General features: G+C 37.5%; 1 protein-coding gene across 5 annotated transcripts in view; it reads right to left on the bottom strand.

Annotated features, from left to right (window-relative positions):
* MRTFB (myocardin related transcription factor B) overlaps positions 1-24,790 on the bottom strand; it is a 162,603-nt gene extending 137,813 nt beyond the window's left edge. The window contains exons 1-3 of one of the 5 annotated variants that reach the window (XM_081300353.1): positions 24,708-24,790; positions 16,769-16,831; positions 15,419-15,495 (exon numbers count right to left, since the gene is read on the bottom strand). The gene's annotated coding sequence lies outside the window, so the exon portion shown is untranslated. Of the gene's footprint in view, positions 1-15,418; positions 15,500-16,768; positions 16,832-24,664 lie in introns of those variants that run through there. The other 4 variants (XM_081300356.1, XM_081300354.1, XM_081300355.1 and 1 more) reach the window with 4 other exon arrangements.
* Positions 24,791-25,092: the final 302 nt, after the last annotated feature.

Below are 25,092 nucleotides of genomic sequence, written 5' to 3'. Positions count from 1 at the left end.
AAATGATGAGATTATCTGTATAGAAAAACCCAATGAAATCTACCAAAAAAAAGCTACTGCTAGAAGGTGAGTTTGGCAAAGCTTCATGATGCAAAAGCTAGATACAAAACTAAATTATCGTTCTATGATAGTAATGAAAAATTTTATATTGAAATTTTAAAAGATGCTATAACAACACCAAAAATGTCAAATATTTAGGACAAACTTGAAAGAGATATGCAAAACTTCTACTTTAAAAGATTGCTGAGAGAAATTGAAGAAAATCTAAACAAATGGGAAGAAATAACATGTTCATCTGTTGGAAGACTTAATGCTGTTAAGAAGTCAATTCTAACAAAGATGTTGTGTCCGCCGAAAACTAAAAAATAAATATTAAAAATTCTCTCTCTCTCTCTCTCTCTCTCTCTCCCCTCTCTCACTCTCTCTTTAAAAAAAAAAAAAAAAAAGAAGTCAATTCTCTCCAAGTTGATCCATAGAGCCAATATCTCAAAATCCCAGCAAACTTCCAATGGCTATGCAAAGGACCCAGAACAGTCCAAAGAACTTTGCAAGAGAAAAAATCTGGAAGGCAAACACTATTAAAAAGGTATAGTAATTCAGACAATGTGGTAATGATATAAACAATAGATCATGGTACAAAACACAGGCTAAAATAGACCCATGTACACAGAAAACTGATTTTGACAATGGTACAAAGGCAATTCAGCAAAGAGAGAATGTTCATTTTTAACAAATGGTGCTGGAACTAAATACCCATATACAAAAAAATTGAACTTTGACCCCTACCTTGCACCACATACAGAAATTAACTCAAAATGGGTCATACACTTAAGTGTAAAACCTAAAACAATAAAACTCTTCAAGGAAACAGGAGCTAAATTCTGTGACTTGGGATTAGGCAAAGAGTTCTTAGATATGATACCAAAAGTGCAATATGTTAAAGAACAAATCATAAATTGAATTTCATCAAAATTAAGAACATCTGTTCTTTGAAAGACACTGTTAGGGGAATGTAAAACATGTCACAGACGGACAAATATCATAAATCTGATAAGGAATTTGTACCCAGAATATATAAAAAAACTCTTAAAATCTAATAAATAAGAAAAACAAATACCTCAATAAATAATAACTTACAAGATTTGATACTTTACCAAGGAATGGCAAATAAGCACATGGAAATATGCTTGACACCATCATCAGCCAATAGGAAAATGCAAATTAAAATCACAATGAGAGGCTGGGGTTGTGACTCAGTGGCACAGCACTTGCCTCGAACATTGAGGCACTGGGTTCAATCCTCAGCATCGCATAAAAATAAATAAATAAAATAAAGGTATTGTGTCCATCTACAACTAAAAAAAAAATTTAAAAAAATCACAATGAGGTAATACTATGTACCTATTAGAGGACTAAAATTTAAAAAGACTACCACAATAAATATTTAAGATAGAGATTTGGAGCAACTGAATCCTCGTTCACTGCTGGTAGGAATGTAAAAAGAAACAACTTGGAAAACAGTTTGGCAGTTTTAAAAATTAAAAATATACCTACCACATGAACTACTCATCTCACTTCTGGGTATTTACCAAAGAGAAAAGAGAGGCTAAGTCCACACAAAGATCTGTTATACAGGTGTTCAGATTGGTTTTACTTCTAAGAGCCAAACACTGGAAACACCCAAATGGCCATCAGTAGTGAATAGGCACATCCATACAATGTAATACTTTGAGCACTTAAATAAACTACTGATATCATCAGAAACAGAGATAAATCTCAAAATAATTACACTGAGTAAAAGATGACAAAAAAAAAAGAGTACATGTGATATAATTCCATTTACATAAAACCCTAGAATAAGCAAACTAACCCACAGTGACAGCAGATTGGTAGGTCGGTGGTTGCCTGGAGAAAGGGACAGAGGACCATGAGGATAGGAGTACAAAGAAATTTAGGGTAGTGATGGATCTGTTCATTCTCCTTATCGTGGTGATGGTTTCATGGGTGTGCACCTGTGTCAGAACTGATTAAACCTACACTTTAAACATGAAGTTTACTGGATGTCAATTAGACCTCAATAAAACTATCTTTAAAAAGAGCTACCTGAATTTTATAATATCTATTTTAAATTGTCCCTTCCATCAGCATACCGAAAATCTTTCACTGTAGCAAACTTACTCATGTAACTGCTTCAAATACACCTTTTCCTTTGACCTTTACTCTATATAAACATGACCGTAAAAGTAAATTACTATTGGATAGAAAAGTGAACAAACTGGTCTCCCTGGATTGCACAGTGGTCTGTTTACTGGCTTCAAATGAAGTCTGAATGTTTAGCTAAACTACCAGTACTGAAGGCTCAGTCACTGAATACTGAAAACATTACTTCTGCAAGCTGCCCTAAAGCAATTCATTAATTCAAATAAATATTTACTGCACATGTGCTCTCTGTATGGCACTGTTGAAAGTGCTGGATTTCATGCAGAATGGACAGTACCAAATTATAAAGTCATTCCGTGACTTCTTTTGGAATTACTTGTAAGGTTTAGCAACACTTAAATCACATGATGAAAGAATAGTAATGGAAACAGGCCACAGACAGCCTAGAACAGTGACTCTTCTAATTAAAGGTTAAAATAATAAATTTCAATGATAACATGACTGAAGAACTGTATCCTAACAGCTTGGAATTCCAAAATGAAAAGTATTTCTCATATCTTAAGTGAACTCAGAACAAAAATTAAAAATTACTTCCACACACAGCAAGTATGGAGTCTGCCAGCTCTAAGAGGTCATTCTGGCTTAGAAATATAAAAGCAGGGCTGGGGATGTGGCTCAAGCGGTAGCGCGCTCGCCTGGCATGCGTGCGGCCCGGGTTCGATCCTCAGCACCACATACCAACAAAGATGTTGTGTCCGCCGAGAACTGAAAAATAAATATTAAAAAACTCTCTCTCTCTCTCTCTCTCTCTCTCTTTGAAAAAAAAAAAGAAATATAAAAGCAGGTGAAAAGACAGACCCCAAATGATTTTTTTTAAATACCAATAACAAATAGGAAGTTTTAAGTAAATTCTCTAACAGCTGGTTTCAAAGATAACACTCTGTAACAGCATATTCTTCATTACTGAGCTCAGCTAACTGGACCAAGAATGGAAATTACTATATCTTATAGAAGATACAAGCTTAATTATTCATCACAAATAAAACCATCCATAGCTCTGCTACAATATACAAGACATTTTACAGCTTAGCAAGGGCATCCATTTGAAAACGAAGCCAACAAACTCATGTTAGGTACATAAAAATCTATAAAAATCACTTGTTAGCAATAACTGTGGATGGCATGTGCTTCAGATTCCCTTAGAAAGTTACTCTTCTTCTAAATTTGTTTCAGGTTGTTCAGAACTGTCATGTTTTGTGTACTCAAAGGTACAATTTTGCTAAACAATAAGCTTTTGGTGAATTTTGACTGACATGATTCCTCTGCCCGTGTTCCAAACACATCATACCCAAATTCATATCTATATTAAACACCACTAATCCTGAGTGTTCAGTAACCATGGAATCCAGACCACGAGTTTTGTAAGCACAATATCCAAGTATTCTCATCTTCACTGAGAAGCAATATCCACTAAACAAAAGATGAAACCAACCATAGTATTCAGTTTTTGAATCTTCTATTTATTAATTTTTAGAGTTTTACAAATGAAAATGGTTTGCTTTAGGTAAACTGGTGATAAAAAGCACAGACATTTAACAGCTTATAGTTAAAATTATGAAACTTTACATCTCACCTCTGATACTGATTTTAATTAAAATTGTGAAATAACACCTGCTACAGCTTGAGTTCCATTGAAGCTCAGAGCCAGTTTCTGGTTCCTCATGATACCTCCACTGTCAATTACTGCCCTGCTATTGCATTTTACTTTGAAGAAAAACACTGTTTTGTGGACTAAGATCTACTTATAATTTGTAATGTGCACTGTGCTTACCAGTTTATATGCAGCAGCTCTGCTCATCCTCACAACAATGTATGATGGAGAATATTACAGATAGGTAGAGTGTCACTGACCTTAAATAATGTGTCCAAGGTCACTGAGCTACTTCCCATTACTAACAGCACAGAGTATATCCTGAACCTTTTATCAAGAGGGACCCAAATGGGACCACACCTGCCAGAGAATATGGGTTCATCCCACTATGAGCATCTCCCATTTAATCTCAGTATAGTTATTTTTCTCTAATTCACCTTAATCTGACCATCTGCCTCAGCATGGAGGAGAAACAACATAGTGGCAGAGCTGGGTGTGTGCAACAATTTATCTTCCAAGTTTTGGCTTTCAGCTAGCCTTTATTGTCATATCTTGCAAAGTCAGGCAAAATCAAGATCTCTTTAGTAAAATGACATCTATGGAGTGGCCTTACCAGCTGTGCTATTATTAATCCTGACCATGTTTAAAGTGACTTTAAATAGTCAAAAAAATTCTGATATTAAATGTAGCAGTAAGCAAATGATTCGTTGTCAAGTTATAACAAATATGATATATAAATGAGTAATTTACCCTTCATTCCTCCAAAAACGACTTTGTATTTCATTAATGAAAATATAGAACAATGATTTGTTTGTGGAACTAGGTATCAAATCCCAGGCCTCACACATGTGAGACAAGCCACATCCCTAGCCCAGAATGCTGGTTTTTGAATGATCCTGTTGGAGTAACAGTGTAGTGCCAGTCCAGCCTTCCACTGTCCTCTGACCAAAATCCCTATTTAACTGCTACACACTATGACGTTTCATGGATAACATCCAGAAAAGAAGTTTACAAAAACTACATAACTTCCACCCTTTTAGAATTGCTGTACACTATTTTGTTCTCATTGAGATGCAGAAAGAAGTTTAAATTCAGACTTCACTAACATAGGAGCAAGAACCAGTTAAACAGCATCTACTGTTCTTTGTCCATTAAGAAAGATTGGTCAGCCAGGTCGATGGCACACACCTGTAATCCCAGTGGTTCATAAACCTGAAGCAGGAGGATTGCAAGTTCAAACTCAGCCTTAGCAATTTAGTGAGGCTCTAAGCAACTTAACCAAACTCTGTCTCAAGAAAAAAAAAAGAAAAAAGGGTTGGGGATGTGGCTCAGTGACTGAGCATCCTGGGCTCAATTCCTGGCATTAAAAAAAAAAAAGTCAGAAAACAGAAAAACAGAATAAGCTGCATTGTATAAAATGAATTTTAATTTCTTTTTCTAGAAGCTGATAAGAGTACCTCTGGAAACCCATGCTCTTTAATTTCAGCTCTGTAACAGATTTTAAAAGTGATAAAATGTGTAGGGGTCTAGGACCTTGGTACAGAAAATTTCCATGTAATTATTTAACTGACATACAAAATTCAGACTCATGAATTTGACCTCATCATTAAAATCTGAAATGCACTGTTTCCCAGACTGAGTAGCTTTGTTCAAATTTAGATCACACAAAGTCTCTATTTTATATTTATTCAAACTATCTAAAAGAACAAGCATTAATCTATAATTCAAATGAAAGTTAATCTGAATTATTTTAAATAATGAATTATAGCAATATATCTTACAGTAATTTAAAAAGCTGAGATGCTATAACTTAATTTGAATTCTTAGAAATGTCTATTACAACTTGCTAAAAGACACTGCTGCATCTGAAAGTTCTTAGGCAAAAAAAAAAAAAAAAATTTTTTAAAAGGCTCACATCTACTGCAGGGAATGGGAAGATTCGAGACAATAAACATAAATGTTAAAAATACACTGGTCTGGGCTGGGATTGTGGCTAAGCGGTGGAGCGCTCGCCTAGCATAAGCGGGACCCGAGTTCGATCCTCAGCACCACATAAAAAAATAAAGGCATTGTGTTGTGTCCATCTACACCTTAAAAATAAATATTAAAAAAAAATACATTGGTCTTCAATATTCCAGGGTTCTACATGCATGGATTTGACCAACTGCAGATAGAAAATATTTGAAAAAAACATGCTTTTGTTCTGAACATGTACAAACTTTTTGGAGGGTCATTATTCCCTAAGTAATACAACATAACAATTATTTACACCATATTTATACTATACTAGATTTAAGTAATCTAGAGATGATGGACAATATTTGGAACAAGGGGCATAAGTTATATGCAAATATTACATTAAGAGTTTAGCATCTGCAGATTTGGGTGTCCACAGGGGGTTCTGAAGCCAATTTCCCACGTACACCAAGGGACAAATAGGCAACTTACTATGATATTGTGTTATACGGTTGGGTGGTAGGACAAAAATATTTAGCCTCTAAGTTAATATAATTGTATTTTTGCCTTAAATTTTTAAAAGACACAAACAGCCTCTCCCAAGTAGGAGAGTAATATTACTACTTTATATAAACACAATTATGTTTTTCTGAAATTTAAATAAAAATTATGGCATACCCAAGCTAACAATACTTTGGCTTTACTGAATATGGAGTGAAGACAGAGTTGGAAGCACAGTCATCTCAAAATTAAAGAGTAAAAAAAATCAAAGTTGAATTCCATTCTAGACTGGTATTCCAATAGCTATTAAGAGATAGAAATCAGGAGTCAGATTTCAAGATGCCAAGATCTGAAATCTGTAATCATTTTATTAAAAAAAAAATGGAACTATGTTAACTTCTGCTACTCAGAATACAAAATCTTGATGTCAACTGAATTCTTACTTTTAAGGTGAACTTTCAGTCCTTTCCATTCACAAATTGATCTGATTTATTAAGTTCCCTGCTTTGTATCTCTAGAGTTGATCAAAGCACATTTTCTTAGTACAATCTGTATTGTTCCAAGTGTTTCATAAACATTTTTGTGAGAGTTTACAGCAGTGATCTGAAATCGCTTCCAAGGTTTCATCCTATGAGTCAGTTATTCTTAAAAGGAAATAGAGTTTCTCTGCCTTTATCACTTTCATTTCCCTATCTATCACAAGTCTGATTCTAATCTGTCTCACACACACACACACAAAATCACTGGCGGGATTGTCAACAGATAATTACAGGCATTAAATGCTAGGCAGGGCAAAAAGGAAAAAAGAAAACAGGCACAATTTTGTTACTTAGACATGAAAATTACAGGTTCACACAACAGCTGAACTTTGATAAATGTCTTTTACCCAATAAGAATAAATCTCAAGACTTATCAACCACCTAGCTCTACATGGGGCTCCTAAATCTATATTTCCTGATTAAATGACCCATCCAGTGCCTGCTATGCATGGTCACCTGTATGCATTTATTCACAGATGTGCCAAGTACAGTAATGCTAGGCTCTGGAAAGTCACAGCAAAGAAAATAACCAGTCCCTAGAGGGGCTTCTTTTTTTCTTCTTCTTCTTCTTCTTTTTTTAATTATTTCTTACATACATCACAATAGAGGAGTGCATTACATTCATAATTTTTTTGCATTGCAATTCTTAATACACCTTTATACCACAATTTATCAAATCTCTGTTTGTATATAAGGTATGTTGACACCAAATTCACACCTTCATACATGAATTTTGTATAATGATGACCGTGAAGGAAGTCAACTGAATAGTCACAGAAATGTAACATCTGGACATCCCAAACTAAGCTGGTCTAAAAGTGAACTCTGTTTACTTCCTGCATTCTAGTCTACTCACTTGTGAACCTTGTTCTTGCACAGAAATGCTGTCATCACAGGCTACCCAGGCCACAAACTTCTGAGGCATTCTCAACCTTCCCCTTCAGATCTTAACAACTGCCCAAGTCAGCTTGAATTACCAAAGAGGAACAGATGGCTCTGCTCCACAATCCTTCCCCACTTCTGGGAATGCGAGTGATGATGGCAGGGAGCTCCCAGCAAAGCTTCTGCCCGAGCAGGGGGCACAAAACCCAAGGCTAAGAGTGCTCTTGGGGGCTGGGTTGTGGCTCAGAGGTAGAGAACTTGCCCAGCATGTGTGAGGTACCAGGTTTGATTCTCAGCACCACATAAAAATAAACAAAATAAAGTTCATCAACAACTAAAAGAATATAATTTTTTTAAAAAGAGGGTTCTTGGGATTTTAAAAAGCACAGCTGGGAGGAGACACTCTTTCCTCCCTTTTGTGGGAGAGCCTGAGGATAGCCCCTGCTCTGTCACTTTTAACCCCCAAGGGCCTAAAATCATGCTGGCTTCTGTGACATTTCATTCCTTTAAAATCTTCAGAAATCTTCCATCTTCAGTAATCCTCCTTTTAACTTATGATGATTGATTGCAGCTAAGCTTCCCGACGTGCACCTTCTAAACATTTCCAGGCTGTGTATCCACCTCTACCATCAGTGCCCTACCTCAGGTCCTCATTGGCTCTCATCTGGACTAGTCCAACAGCCCCACAAGTCTCCTATCTCTATTCCTCACAAACCAGCATCTGTGGTACAGTAACAGGAGGGACCATGTTCTCCACACACACACACACCCAAACTCATCAATGTCTCTCCATTATTAAAGAAAGATCTAAATTCCTTAACAGGACTCGCCCTACTCTCTATACAATCTTCTCTCCAGCCAAATAGCTGTTCCTCCTTGACTCACATATTAGTTCTGACTACCCAGAACTGCTTGGGTTTGGGCTGGAGTTCAGATACACACACCCACCACACTGAATTAATTAGTAAGTAGAATGTTTCCATTCTTGAAAACTTTGAAAACCTGAAGAAATCAAAGAAAAGTGGCTTTCTTCAGGCTTGCTGCTAGGTATCAAAGTCATCACACTGAAGTCTACATTTCATTACATCGATATCGCTAAATATTACTGTTACAGATAACTGGTGCCAATGTATACAACACACACAGCAGCAAGGAAGAATCACAGACTATAACAAAAGGTTCTGATCACCCATGCATCTCTGCAGACGGAGCACCAGCGCTGACTTCCTGTGAGCTTTCTCACTCAGACAATGTCCCTCCTCCTCCACTGGTGCCTTCCACTACCCTCTGTAGAAATCTGAAGCCCGGCACATGACCTCTTGTTCCTTAAGGACAGGACTATGTTCCAAGCATCCCTGGTTCTCCAAGCCCAGTCAAGTCCTCAGAACACATTAGACATCTATAAATGTTTATAGAATAATGTGTGCATTCTGAGCTAAGCAGAACATTTTCTGATTTTAAAAAAGTGCACTGGATATCAGGTTAGAAAACTTGGGCTTCTTTCATTAAATGTGATGAAAATATTTGAAAACACAAAGAATTTTTAATGTCTCTAACCCATTGTGTAGTTAACCAAATGATCATTGTTTCTGTAGAAATTTTTTTAATGGGAGATGTTGAGAAATAATTTTTTTTTTTTTACTTATAGAAAATTTGAGAAAACTGCATAAGCAGTCAAAAAACTGGTAAATTGTACTCCAACAAAAAACCTATTTGCTTCATAAGAAGTAAAAAGACAATTTATAGAATAAGAAAAAAATTATACTTCACATATCTGATAAGAGTACATTTGTGTGTATCCAGAATACATAAGGACTATTACAACTGAGCAAGAAAAGGACAGCTCAATTTTAAAATGGCATTTGTCTCCAAAGATAAACAATGGCTAACAAGTACATGAAGATATTCAATATCATTAGTTATCAGGGAAATGCAAATCAAAACCACAATGAGATGCCACCTCATACCCATTAGGATGACTACTATGGAAAAATACCATGGCAAAGTATTGGCAAGGATACAGAGAAATGGAATCTTCAAACGTTGCTGATAGGAATGTAAAATGGTAAAGTCACTTTATAAAATAGTCTGGCAGTTCCTCAAAAAGTTAAAACAGAGTTACTTATGGCCCATAAATTTCACTCCTAAGTATCTACCCAAAAGAAAACATAAGTCAACAAATATTTGTACTCAAATATTCACAGCAGCATGATCATAAGAACCACAAAGTGCAAGTCACCCAAATATCCATCAAATGATAACTGATATGTATCTATATAACAGAACACTATTCAGCAATAAAAAAGGAATGAAGTTCTGATATGTGTTACCTCAAAAACAGGCTAAGAAGCCAGACACAAAGGGCCATATATTGAATGATTACATTTATATAACATGTCCAGAACAAGTAAATCCACAAAGAGAGAAAGGAGATTCATAGCTATACGGAGCAAGACTGAGTGGAGAGTGACTGCTAAAGGGTATGGGTCTTCTTTTGAGATGATGAAAGTGTTTCAGAATTAGACAGCAGGACAGGCACACAACTGTGTGAATATACTAAAACTCAGTGAATTGCACTTTTAAGGAGAAACCTTGTTGGTAATGTGAATTATGTATCAATAAAGCTGTTATTTTTGAAAATGGCTGCACAAAGTCATATAGTAACACCTCTGCACAGGGTCTGGTTGAATCACTCGGCCTGTGACAGGATAGTCTGTCATAAAAACACACAATCTGTTCAAATGGGGAAATAATCTATGTTCCTACCAATAAATCCCTATTGCAACCAACCATAAAACCAGATCCAAAGTAAAAAGAGCAAAGAACAAAAGGGCATGCAATTCACTATTAGCTGGCAGGTTACAGAATGAAACTAACCAAAGACTACAAAAAGACAAATGTTTATTACGACTGCCCACTTCTTTTCGATTACACGGATTTAAACAAGTCAAAATCCATTATACTCAAAAGAAAATCTTCCAGCTTCTTTATTAGCACATAGCAAGGAAAAACCAGCATTCTCTTCTATAACCAAATTAACAACCCACAGAAGGTCTGTTTGTACTTGGCAGCATGAACCTTTCATTTCGGAGTGCTGCTAAATTAAACAAGCCTATGTTGTATTGAACACAATGAGCCAGACAACCTGGCATGCTCCTAGACTTCATTAGTTGATGCTGAAGAACATTAGAAATAAAGAGGATAGTATGAATGATGGCGGTGGTGGTGACAGAATAGCGTTACTGTCAGTCTTTTCAACATTCCCATTATCTACAACAATAGAAACATTCTAACAACTTTCTTTTTTTTTTCTTTTTTTGTGGAACTGGGGATTGAACCACCCAGGGGTGCACCACCACTGGGCTACATCCCCAGACCTTTTTATTTTAATACAGGGTCTCACTAAGTTGCTGAGGCTGGACTTGTACTATCCATCTTCTAGTCACAGCCTCTCAAGTCGATAACAACTTTTTAAGATTCTACCAACACCCTTCTCTGTATGCATAAGAAAGCACTGGACCTTAGAGATACAGAGATCTGAATTCAAGTGACAGTTTGTTTTTGTTTTTAAACCTGCTAGCTACATGCCCAAGGACAGATTTCTCAATTTTACTGAGCCCTTGTTGTTGTGAGAACAAAATGAAGTAATGCACACAAAGAGCACAGTGCAATGCTCAATCCACACCCCACCACAAAAATCCTCACTGTTCACAACTCTTCACAGCAAATACTCATTTCAGAACTTATACTAGAGTAGGGGTAATTAACACTGGCCATCCTTCTACATTGTGGACACCTAAAGATCTATGAAAGTTTCACAGTGAATGAATAATCTTCCTCCTTCATCCCCCACCCACATAGGTTTTTTAAAAAGCTATCAATAAAGTCTCTTTTAAATGTATTAAATCAGGGCATGACACAAAGCATTCATTCACCTAAGAGGTATTTAAGAGCACTGAACTGAGAGAGAGAAAAAGTGACATGGAGAGAAACACTCTCTATTAGAAAGAAATGCATATTTTGCAGTGCAATAATTGGTAACCTTTCCATAAAGATTGATGCAATCTGATTATAATTCCCAAGTGTCAGTAATCGGTTCTTAAGGTAAAAGAAAAAGGAAGTGGGGTGGTTTCAAGCACTGAGAAAAGATGTGGGAAGATATCCTTTTCCACTGACAGCAATTAATGTTTGAATGATGGCTGCTAGAATGTTCAGACTGAAAAACTTTGTTACATTAGAACAGACTGAAATATATCTAAAACAAAACACATGGGGTTTAACATACACAAACACAACCTGCACCTACCGTCCTCTCTAAACAAACCAAAAAAGGAAAAGTTTGTGTGAAATTCCAATTGCACTGCTATGGATAAGGTGTGGGGAGGAGGATAGTGGTTTTCAGCCATATTCTCATGCTGGATGTCTATTTAAAAATAGACAGCATCTAGACTCTGTAGTAATAGACTCGCTCTGCCTAGCTCCACACAAATTTGCCTCATGCCACACACTGGACAAAACTTTCAGGGTTAGGAGGGAGGAAATTTCTCAGGGGGATGGGACGTTCAGAACTTTGGGATATCCCTAAGGAGTTTCACTAAGCTCTGAGCTCATTATGGACCTTGGGCCCCAAAGCTGTTCTTCCCTCCCCTTTCTAAAACTCCACCCATAAGACTTTGAGTTAACAGTGCCCCTGGGGGAGAGCTGGTCAGTTGCAGAGTCTATAGAAGAAAGCCCTGAGTGGCTCTCATCTACACTGTACATGGGCACTTGGCATCTCTCCTCCCACTGCAGCTCAGTACTACCACCCTGATTGCAAAGCTGTTTCATCTTTTTTTTTTTTTGAGAGAGAGAATTTTAATATTTATTTTTTAGTTTTCGGCGGACACAACATCTTTGTATGTGGTGTTGAGGATTGAACCCGGGCTGCACGCATGCCAGGCAAGCGTGCTACTGCTTGAGCCACATCCTCAGCCCAAAGCTGTTTCATCTTGAAGAGTCCACAGCCTCAGATTCTGCACAGGAAGACCAAACTTCTCTGTCTACCCAACTTTCCAATCAAATGACCACGTACTCTGCCAGTCTAAACTAAGCTTTATGCCTAACATAGGAAGAAACTGTTTCAAATGCACAAAATCCAACCCATTTAATATGTAATAAAGTCTTTTTTAAAAAAAAAATTTTGGTAGTTGTAGATGGACCTAATAGATTTATTATTTATTTATTTATTTATTTATTTATGTGCTGAGGATCGAATCCAGTGCCTCACACATGCCAGGCCGGTGCTCTAAATCTGTTTAAATGTAGTATAAAAATTTTAACAAATGAAGCTCACAGGAGACATAAAGGATAAAGCCTTCATTTTAATTACAACTTCTGTTTAGTCCCTCTCTTTCCAGGAATATTTTTAGTAGGTTTTAGGGCACACAATTAAATAAATTAACTCATCAGTAAAATGAAAGGCACTGTATAAACAAATTCCTGTACTGCCAAAGAAAAGAGATTAAAAAACCCAGAACTTCAATATTTTAGGAAAACAAATAAGATTATATCATTAGCCACAATAAGATACCAGAAGGAAAAGTCCAAGAAAACCTCATTAATTTGGCCCAATAATGAAGACTCAGTAATTTCAAGTCTGCCTTGATTTAATTTCAGACTATGTATTAAGAAACACTTGCTAGGGGCTGGTGTTGTGGCTCAGTGGTAGAGCACTTGCCTGGCACATGAAGGGGCCTGGGTTCAATACTCAGCACCACATATAAATCAATAAAATAAAGGTATTGTGTCCAACTACAACTAAAAAATAAATATTAAAAAAAAGAAACAATTGCTAGGCAGATTAAAGTGCAAATAAAAATTACTAGAGGATTATTTAATTGATTTTAAAAGTTTCACATGCAAATGACTTCTGCAAAAATACTAATTAAAACTAGTTACATGCATTCTTTAGAATCCTGTAGTCCAATAGAAATAAAGTATTTAAAATAGAGACTGAAACACTGCTTAAATCTATTAGATCATTAATTGTTCCACCTCTCTGTTTACTTTGGCTGTGAAAAACTGGTTTAGGAATCAGAAAAGCTTCACAGGCAGGTCCCAGACAAAAACTTATTCATTCTACTCAAAGTCTGGCAATCTAATTCTCTGCTTTTGTTTTTAAAAATGTGAACTATACAATTATATTTACTTTATGGGGGGGGGGGCATTTACTTTATCCTTATTGTGAAAAATATTGCCATGTCTATACTGGGGAACATAAACAGACCTTAAACAATATTTAGCAGCATACCTAGTTTAGATACTTACTCTGACCTTAATGAAGAAAAAAAAAAAAAGGTTTAAAATACAGGGCTTACGTGATTCTAAAAATTAAACAGAATATAGTCCAAATCAAAATTTGAAACAAAGCACCATCGAATATTATGGCAGCAAGTGCCATATAGCTATGAACATCTAAATTTAAATGAAACCACATGTTAGTCTTCTCTAAATTAAAATGTACGGCTATTCTCTTTTGCATCTTTAACCTAATAATGACAATACACATCAACCATTGGGAGGTTGAGGCTGAGGCAGGAGGATCCTAAGTTCAAAGCCAGCTTCAGGAACTTAGTGAGGCCCTAAGAAACTTAGCAAGACCCCGTCTTAAAAAAAAAAAAAAAAACCAAAAGGGCTGGGGATGTGTTTCAGTGGTTAAGTGCCCCTAGATTCAATCCCCAGTACCAAAAAATTAAATAAATAATAATTTGGGTGTCTGTGGATGCCTACCAGGTAGGTAGGTAGGTATTCAGTGCTGAATGAAAACTGGTGAATAAAAATACCAGTTGGACCATATGGTCCCAGCCTTGGGGTATTCAGTAAACAATGTTAATTGAAGTGAAAAGAAAAGGACCCTCAGGAAAGGCAATCCAGATGTACCTTATATATAGAAAACAGTTTAATGTTTTTTTATTAAGCCAAAATATGAACAGTAGGTCAATGACAAAGTTGTGCATCTGTTTCTTGTGAGACCATCCTTATATGTAACTCTTTGATTGAAATAAAATCTAAAGCAAATATAAAATTAAAAATCATATTTACATCAGGAAGTGATAAAATCTTTTGGACAAAAAAGATACACATAGGTTTACATATGAACACACAATCACATAGTTTACATAACTCAAAAACACTATATTGGGGCTGGGGATGTGGCTCAAGCGGTAGCGCTCTCGCCTGGCATGCATGTGGCCCGGGTTCGATCCTCAGCACCACATACAAAAAAGATGTTGTGTCCACCGAAAACTAAAAAATATTAAAAAATTCTCTCTCAAAAAAAAAAAAAAAAACCACTATATTATCACCCAATTATGGAAATCATATTCTGTATGCGATTCAGCAATTGGTATCCATGTTTGAAAAATGTTAAGAAATTTACTTTGAAAGTTTCTTTAGGCCTCCCTACAGGTGACTAAAACACAAAAGCACTGCTCTTTGCAGAGGAAAACATTCTGTATTCAAAACAATTATAGCTGGTTGATCAAGTTTTCAAATATTAATATTGAGTTAAAATTGAGGCAAAAGACCTAAAATATTTTCATTACATTTAATGCCTAAGAATATCTCACACATAAGAATCACAACTATGTTCTTAATGAAGAGAATTCTTTGTGTTAATAGGAATACTGAATGAAAGAAGTCTTTGAATAACACAAGGTTTCCTTCAATAGTGGGGTACAGTGGAACACACCTGTAATCCCAGCAACTCAGGAGACTGAGGCAGGAGGATCACAAGTTCAAGGACAGCTTCAGCAACTTATCGAGGTCCTGTCTCAAAATAAAAATAAATAAATAAAAGGTGCTGGGATCTAATCTACTGGTGAAGTGCCCCTGGGTTCAATCCCCAGTACCAATTAAAAACATGTTATCTCAAAAAGGTACACTTTTTTTTCCCTATTGGATTAGCAAAGATTAAAAAGATTAACAAAACTTGGTGTGAGCAAGGGTTTTGAAAATAGGACTCTCATGGACATTGAGGGGGATAGTTTTTATAGATAACAGCTTAGTCATATTTATCAATATTTAAAATGTGTATAATCTTAGACCTGGCAGTTATACCTCTAAGAAGAAAAATGAATGAGTATACTATCATCAACATACCATTATTCACAAGAAAGAAAAACTAGTAATAACCTAAATGTTTATCAAAGGAGTGGCTAGATAAAGTATGATGCCTCTAAATGATGGAAAAATAGGCAGCCAGGGCTGGTGTTATAGCTCAGTGGTACAGCACGTGTGAAGAACAGGGTTTGATTCTCAGCACCACATATATAAATAAAGATCTATTGACAACTTAAATAAATAAAACAAAAAATTGTGCTCTATATGTGTAATAAGGATTGTAACGCATTCCACTGTTATTATGTATTTAAAAATAAGAATAAAATAAAGAAAAAAAAAGAGAAAACAAAACTAGACAGCAAGTAAAATGATCACCCATGATTACACACATCAGTTTCAACTCAGAGATATATAAAACATACATTAAAAATGACCACATAGCTTCATATATGTAGAGAGACTGCTGTTTATTTAAAGTACTATTTATACTTTCATATCCATCAATAAGTTTCCAAAAGTGTGTTAATGGTGACCATTTCTTTGTGCAGGAGTTGAGGGCTTAGTTTTGTCATTATGTTGTTTTATGTGGGTGGAAATTTTTCTAATTATTATAATAAAAAACCACAACAAACTTTTAAGATAAAGAAGTGCCTCTATATCACCAAAATTACTTCAAATATTTTCAACTTCCTCTTTAAGAGGAAAGAATTCATTGAATGTTGCAAGTAGATGTAATACAGAATCTCCTCAGTACCACACTTTAAAATGATGAGATGACAGAAATTAAAATATTAGATTCAAAGATTTTGAATAATGACGTTTGTCTTTCCCTAACAGCCCACATTACTGGCATCCACCTTACCACTCATAGGTTCTATGAACTCAAACACTCCTAAAACAATATCCCTTTTACATCTTAAAGAAGCAGACTAAAAAAATAATAAAGAATTTTTAAAATGTAAAATCATAAAACACTTACCACAGTAAAAATATTTAGTTATTTTCCTGTCTTACATTCTTTCTTAGCACCTTGATTATAAACCTGAAAAAAAGAAAAAAAAAAAGGCAAAGTAAAGTAAAGATTATTTTCTATCAAACACTTAGAAAGCCTCATGGAGGATGTGAACATCTGAGATCAATCAGAACAAAACAGAAGTTAACAGGACAATTGGGAAGTAAAGTTGAGCACTACTACAAATTTAACCTAGGTAAATGATTGCATTCAGTGCGCATGTCTGGGGCACCGTGGCAGGCTGAGCACCTGCACCTGGACCCCACCTCTCCTACCTGCCTGTGTGTGATCGAGGGCAAGTCACGTCAGCCCTCCTCTTTGGGCCTGTTCCTCGTATGTATAATAACAATGCCCAACTAGGAAGATTGCTAAGGATTATGAGGGATAATCCACATCAGAGGCTCCAAAATAGTTCTTAAAACATAACAAACATTCAATTTTTTTACTGTTATAGCCTCTCATGTAATTAAAAAATCTGCCACTCACCACCTCCACCCCTTTTATTTATTATATTTATTATTACTATTATTGAAAAGCAGCATAGTCTTTGTATTCTAGAGGCTAATGTGTAATGGGTGAGATGAGCTACCCAGACACTAAGGAGAAAGTTCAAAGTGAATTCTTCCTTCACTTGTTTAACAAACATCTCAGTGTGAACTTTGTCAGGTATTCTACTGGGTTCTGGCATTCTTTATATACATGACAGAGCCAGTTTCTCTCAAGGAGCGTCCCATCTACCAAGGCTCACACCACAACACAGGAAAGCTGCTTGAAGTGACAGTTACTGGTTTTCACTGGGCTGGGGGTAGAACATATCTTAAGTGGCAGAATGAGGTGTGGAAGACTCTGGATGGAAAGGATGGCATCACAGGCACACGGGGCCTTTGGGGAATGCTGAGTAGCACTGTTATTAGGGTGCACCCAAGAGAGGAATAAGCAGAAGGGCCTTGAGGGCAAGACTGTTTCCTGTTCTGAAATGTACCGATTACCTTCAAACAGAAAGTTTTAGCTTTAACTTCAACTCCAATATCTTTTTATTGTCTTTCTTTCTCTCTTTAAAAGTGAGAAGTACAAGCAGGAAAAAGAACCACCCCCTTGGCACATGGTGGTGGTAGAAGAGACAGTGATGAGTTCCACACGTTTTCTCCTTTAATTTTCCCAACATTCTTATAAAGACAGTATTGTTCTTCTCACAGATTAGGAAACTGAAGTTTGGAGACGTTAAATAGATTTTAAAGGTATACATTTAATCTGATTTTTATTTTTATTTCTTTTAGGTTTTTGTTTTTCTGGAACTAGACAAAACAGTTCTGAAGTACTCATGGAAAAATAAACAAGCAAGAATTGCCAGGAATATGAGACACAACAAGGGGAAACTAGTTTTAAAAGATATTAAAACTTTTTATAAAACCAATAATGTGATACTGATATACGAAGAAAAAGACTTATAGAATTCAAACTCCCAAGACACCCCAATACATCCAAAAGTTAACAATACAATAAGAGTATTCAAAGAAGGGCTCTAAAACCAACAGGTGAAAATAACAAGCTCACAGAACGCCAGAATAATTCCTAGTTTGAACATAAAAGTACTAAAAGAAACCATGGGCATATTCTAAAAATCTAGGAGGCCTTTCTGTGACTTAAAATCCAGATACCATAATGAGTAATATAAACTGTAAAATTCAAAGAAAAAAATGTAAGACTTCTGAATATCAAAATATGTGAAGGTAAATGAAAAATAAGTGACAATCTGGGGAAAACTACAATTTATATCACACAGGGCTAATTTCTCCAATTTATTAATTTCTAGAAATTGATAAGGGGAAAAAAGCAATCCAAAACAAAAATGCACAAAAGACATGAACAGAGAGTTCACAGAAAAAGAAATACAACTAGTTTTTAAGCATAAGATGCTCAGCCTCATTAATAATGATATCAATGTACATTAAAACTCCTCTATATTGATAATTCTCATCTATCAAACTGTTACAAATTCAAGGGTTGTAAAAACAGTACATTGGAAAGGCCCCAGAAAAACAGAAACTCTCTTACACTGCAGTCTGCCCTCTTGTATCTGTGGTATTCAGACTGGATTCAACAATCATAGGCTGAAAATATTTTTTTAAAAATTGTCATACTGAACACATACCAACTTTTTTCCTTGTCATTAGTCCCTAAACAATACAGTGTAACAACTATTTACATGGCATTTACATTGTGTTAGGTCTTATAAGCAATCTAAAGATGATTTAAAGTATGTGGAGGATATGCATAGGTTATATGCAAATACTATGCCTTTTATATAAACTCAAGCATCCTTGAATTTCAGTATCCACAAAGGGATCCTCAAACCAATCCTCCATGGATAAGGAGAAGCAACTGTACTTGTGGGAGTTCAAAACAGTGCAACACTTAAGGGAAGTATTTTAAAAATTATAAATGCACTGCCCACTGGCGCAGTGATCCCACTTCTAGGAATGTATCCCACAGATGTACCTGCACATGTATAAAATGATCAGTGATAAACCTAGAGACAACCCAAATACCCACCAGGGGGGCTGGTTAAGTAAACAAGGCACTTAATAGACACTGTTTTAATATAGCTGTTTTTTAAAAAGTGTTTTCTATAAACAAATATTATATTGTTTCTAAATAAATACTAATAGGAAAAGATCTCAAGAGCATATAAAGAAAAAGCCATGGGACAGAATTGGTGACATAATATGCTCCATTTTATATAAAAAGAATGGGGCTGGGGATGTGGCTCAAGTGGTAGCGTGCTCGCCTGGCGTGCGTGCGGCCCGGGTTCGATCCTCAGCACCACATACAAACAAAGATGTTGTGCCCGCGGAGAACTAAGAAAAAATAAATAAATATTAAAATTCTCTCTCTCTCTCTCTCTCTCTCTCTCTCTCTCCCCCCCCTCTCTCTTTAAAAAAAAAAAAAAGAATATAGTACACTGGCATTTCTCCTACTATAAAAGGAAACAATGGACATCTATAGGAAATTAATATTAAAGGGGGTTATCTAAGAAAGGGGAGTGAAGGGGGAGCCAAAGCAGTTGGAAATCAGATTTTCCCAAGCATGCCTGTGTCATTTTAACTTTCGAACCATAAGAACATGTTATGTATATTAAAATAATTTTTAAACATTAAAAGAATACTTACAGGAAGAAAAGAAAGAGACACCTATAAATAAAACTTAAAACCAAGCTTTAAAGAGATTTTTTGCTCTGAAATTAGATGCTGAAAAGCAATCTTGGTGTGGTCATCGCAAAAAATATGCTTTTTCCCCCTTCAATCAAGTTAAAGGATATGATAATCAATTTTTAAGAAGCTATTTGAATGAGTAAGAAATTAGGAAAGAGGAGAGTAACGTACAATGAGGACACTGTAGGATAATGGTTCTCCAAGTATGGTCCCTGTACCAGCAGCATCAGCATCATATGATAACTTGTTAAAATTAAAATTCTCAGGCTCCCACCCAGACTACTGAATCAGAAACTTTGTGCTAGTCCAGCAATCCTGGTAATACCCTCAAGTCTGAGTCACATATCTTGTCTGGTGCTTCCCACAGTTCACATACACTACCAGTCTGCATTTCAAACAAGTTCCAGGATGCTTCAAATATGCTGCTGGCCTAGGACCACACTTGGATAAGCAAAGCTGAAGTCCTCCTGGGGGAAAAAGGTACGTAACCTTCATATAGTTGAGTTTGCTAAGAAACCTGCCCTCAGTATCAGACAGAAAAAGTCCTTACACAGGCTTCCTAGCCAAGAGATATCATGGAGCTAGTTTCCCACATAAACTGTGTACACAGAGAATAAATGTTTTCAAATACATTCTTAAAAAAAACAATAACAACTATGAATCATTGAAATTCAACTTAAGGATGTCTCACTTAGAAAAAAGTATAAGTGGACCTACAAACTTTCAGAAATAGGACAAAGAAACAAAAATAATACATATTTCATAAATTCTGCTCGTGTTGTCTGAACTTAACCTCAAATGCATTAACTGCCCACCATGTGCTCTCCATGAAAAAATACCAAGAAGTTTGTTTCCCTCAAACCCTATTCAAAAAAATGGTGCTCATGTTTATGAACACTGATCTTCCATTTGTTTTACATGAGGAAAAAGATCTCTATAGAAATCTTCTGAATAAAGAATTCTAGTTTAGACAGAAGGATTCAGAAGTCAAACATGGTGGCACACGCCTGTAATCCCAGCAGCTCTGGAGGCTGAGACAAGAGGATCTCAAATTCAAAGCCAGCAACAATGAGGCACTAAGCAACCCGGTGAGACCCTGTCTCTAAATAAAATACAAACTAGGGCTGGGGATGTGGCTCAGTGGCCGAGTGCCCCGAGTTCAATCCCTGGTACTCACCACCCCACCCCACCCCTGACCCCCACAAAAAGATAGTTTTTAGCTCCAAAAACTATTCAAAGGTGACTTGCAAAAAGAAGATACACATTTCTATAAATCACCTTTGAATAGTTTTTGGTGCTAAAATAAATAATGTGCTGACATTTTTACATATTTCCTGTTTCACTGCCTCTGAGATGCCATCACCTTTAAGACACTTAGAACATTCTTATTCTATGTACCACTCAGAAGAAAAATTGCCATGTGGTTACAACATGCCAATTTTAAGATTCCATCCATCTCAGATGTGCATCGTAAAAAAAAATCAATGAAATGCCTTAATTATAAACCACAGAATTGTATGGTAAATTATTTGTTTTCATTCTAGTTAACTCTTATGTCTCTCAAACGTAAAACTCCATAAAGGCATGCATGTTTTGTCTGTTTGACAACATATCCTCTATGCTTAGAAACTGGAACATTTTCAACATCTTGGTAATTCATTATTTATTTAGTTTACTTAGGAACACGTGAATATGAAAAAAAAAGTAATGATTCTTAACAGTATTTTTTTTAACAGTATTGACCTCTTTTACTCTGGAACATTTTACTTGCTCAAAATAATAAAAATTAATTATTTTCAGTTTGACTGACTTCTCAGGTCAAAAAGATTCAATATATCACTAGACAACTGAAAATATATCCTCTGAGAAGTCTTTACTTGCATGTTTGTTTTCACAGCACCTTTCAATAGTAATAAGCAACAAACACCTTACAAAATTTTTTTAAAAAATAAAATAAACATCCTTTATAGAGTTACACAAGTTGGAGAAATTTTTGTTACACCGTAGCTAGTTGGAGCTAAACTTTATTTTAATTTTTCTCTATCATAATTAGCAGTGTTCCAAATGAAAAGATAATTTGTAATGAGTCATACCATGAGGACTGGTATATGTATATCTGTCTATATTTTCCAAATTTGCTAATAAGTAATTAGAAAAGGTTATTTTAAAAGTGATTACAGCTGGGCATGATGCTGCTTGCTTGTAATCCCAACAATTTGGGAGGGTGATGCAGGAGGATCCCAAGTTTGAGACTGCTTCAACAGCTTCAGAAGATCCCGTTTCAAGAAGGGGGAAAAGGGTTGGAGCTCAGTGGTAGAGCACCTCTGGGTTCAGTCCCTAGTAAGTAACCCAACCTCCAAAGTGATGACACGAATGTATATTCTACTCAACTCAGACCTGCTATCGCACACACTGCTGTCACTTCCCAACTCTGTTCTCACATCAAACTGCTAAAATGATTCTAGTGTTTAGTTGTCAACATTTTTTTTTAATATTTATTTTTTAGTTCTCGGCGGACACAACATCTTTGTTGCTATGTGGTGCTGAGGATCGAACCCGGGCCGCACGCATGCCAGGCGAGCGCGCTACCGCTTGAGCCACATCCCCAGCCCAGTTGTCAACATTTCTAATGTTGACATTAGCAGCATGAATTCCCATTAAACACAGACAAAATTTTCTGACAGAAATTAACCTTACCTCCCAAGATTCTAGAATAATTGACAAGTACCAAGACCATGTTTTTTTTTAATATGTCAGACACTTAAGAATAATTTTCCCATAAAAAAGTTGTTTGTCACCCCTTTCCTGTTAAAATTGAGTAGACAATGCATACTGTTCTTAATAGTATTCTCCAAGAGGCAGAACTGTCCTCAAGGAAAATTTTTAGTTATCAGAGAGATTGGGGGACACCCTAGGCATTTAGTGTTTGGGGGCCAGGATCTAGGCCTCACACAATACTTGGGTGGGATGGATCTGTATCATCAAGATTTATCCTGATCACAAGAATTTTGATCTTAAAATGGCTTAATCAAGCCCACTTTAAATGAGCATTACTTTAACACACAATATTTAAAAGTTTTTATAGGAAACCACACCCCCACCCCTTGCCTCTAATTATGTAAAACAAAGTAGTAAGGGATGCTTCAGGAGAATAAGGAAACGGTCTGAAAATTAATGCTCATTTATTCACACTACACATTAACATAAATTTAAATTATAATGAGTATAGACTAGTAAATATGCTAACTGTATGAGATGGCACATACATCTCACCCTAATGAATCCAAAAATTTCAATCTTGTTAACATTTTACTTGTTATTACTAGCAACTGAAGGAATTCAAGTAGCAGGAACTCAAAGCTCAAGACACAAAGCATGTGCTCCGACATGGTGGGAAAAGAAGGGATCCATGGAAAGGTCACAGTAAGACCTGTGGGTAGACTGAGGCAGCCTGTAATTGACCTTGGCATGTCATCCCTAGTTCAATCTAGCCTCTTCTTTTTTATTAGCATAAATAAGGTTGTCCCAACACTAAGTGTTTTCTCCCTCCTTTCCATCTTCATCTCCCTCTTTGATCTTCTTGTTTGAACTAGATCCTAATACTTCTTTTTTTAACCAACTCAAACTTCTTCATTAGCAGCAGGTGCAAGCACTGGAACGCATGCTGTCTTCCACCACAGCTCAAAGTTCTAAGTGATTATAAGCAACGCATGTCATATATTGTCCTCCCTTTATTTCTCTTGTACATGTAAATGAAAGTATCACACCCACTTTCACTTATGTGTGTGTAGGTAGGTTCTGTTATTTAGGAACCTCACTGCTCAGTAGCGAAGTGGGCTCCACAAACGTTCAACACCAAGGAGAGGGGCCTTGGTTCTGGGGTTGACAACCAACTGTTCCAGACTGGAGTCACATGCTTCAGTGGGAATCAAACTTTCCTTTGCCTGAGGCATGCCTCGGGCTCCAGTATTCCACTTTCCTTGGGCAAGTGACCCCACCCCTGGCATATACAGGTCACTCTAAGCCCACCTCTGCCCTCTCACACCCAGGGCCAAACGATAGTTTAGGGGTGGAAGACCTTCCGGGAATCGGACAAAAGGCGTGGAAAAAGCCTGTCCCAACCAACCCACATACCATGCTGCATCCAACTTCAGAGTGGGTCCCAGACACACCCTCGGCAGCCCCACCAGGACCCCAGGGAACCAGCTGCGAGCACCGCTGGGAGAAGAAGAACCCGAGGCAAGGAAGGGGCGCAGGCCCGCGCGGGTGTTAGAAGCCCCATGCCACCACGTCCCAGCAGTGTGACTTTGGGCAGGGCGCTGCACCTCTCTGTGCAGCCTGAGCGTGGAAGCGCACAAGTTAAGTGCCTGGCACACAGCAAAGTGGAGCTGCGATGGCCAGCAGCGCCAACCCCGCCGCCCTGAGAAACTGAGGCGGGTCCCAGGGTCGCACCCGAGCGCGAGGACTGACTGGCCAGGGGGACTGGCCCGGCGGCCCGCGGCCCCAGCCGCCCCGCCCCGCGCGGGTCCCGGGACGGCGCGGAGCGGGCGGCGCCACTGCAGCCGCGGGGCGTGCTGGGCTGCCTCCGAAGACGCGGGCCACCCGCCCGCCCCGCTCCCCTCGCCCGGGCCTTGGTCTCCGCCGCTCTCACCCTCCTCAGCCCCCAACGGCCGCCGCCGCCGCCCGCCGCTCACCTCTCGGGCCGCCGCCGCCGCCGCTACCGCCGCCGCTGTGAGATCTCGCGAGAGTTCTCTCCTCTCCGCACCCCCCCCCCTCACCGCGGCGCGCGCGGACCCCGATCTGGAACCAGCTCGGCGCGCTCCCTTTTACACCGCCCACCGCGCTCGGGGTTCCAGACTAGCCGTTCTCGCGACCTTCTATTTGTATCCCCGCCCCTGAATCTCCGCCCACCCCCCCGTGACCCTTAAGGATTAAAACCCAGGTGCGAGGCGGGCGCCTCTGTCTCACCTGGCTGGCCGGCCGGGTCTTGTGCGCATGCGCCTGCTCGGGCCCTGGACCCGGGAGCCCCAGCCCGGGCTTGGATCACAGTGAAAGTTGTAATGGTAGCAGCCGAGAACT

Source organism: Spermophilus citellus (assembly GCF_964194105.1).
Source record: "Spermophilus citellus genome assembly, chromosome: 6".
NCBI lineage: Eukaryota > Metazoa > Chordata > Mammalia > Rodentia > Sciuridae > Spermophilus > Spermophilus citellus.
This window is presented reverse-complemented; position numbering and strand designations above follow the sequence as displayed.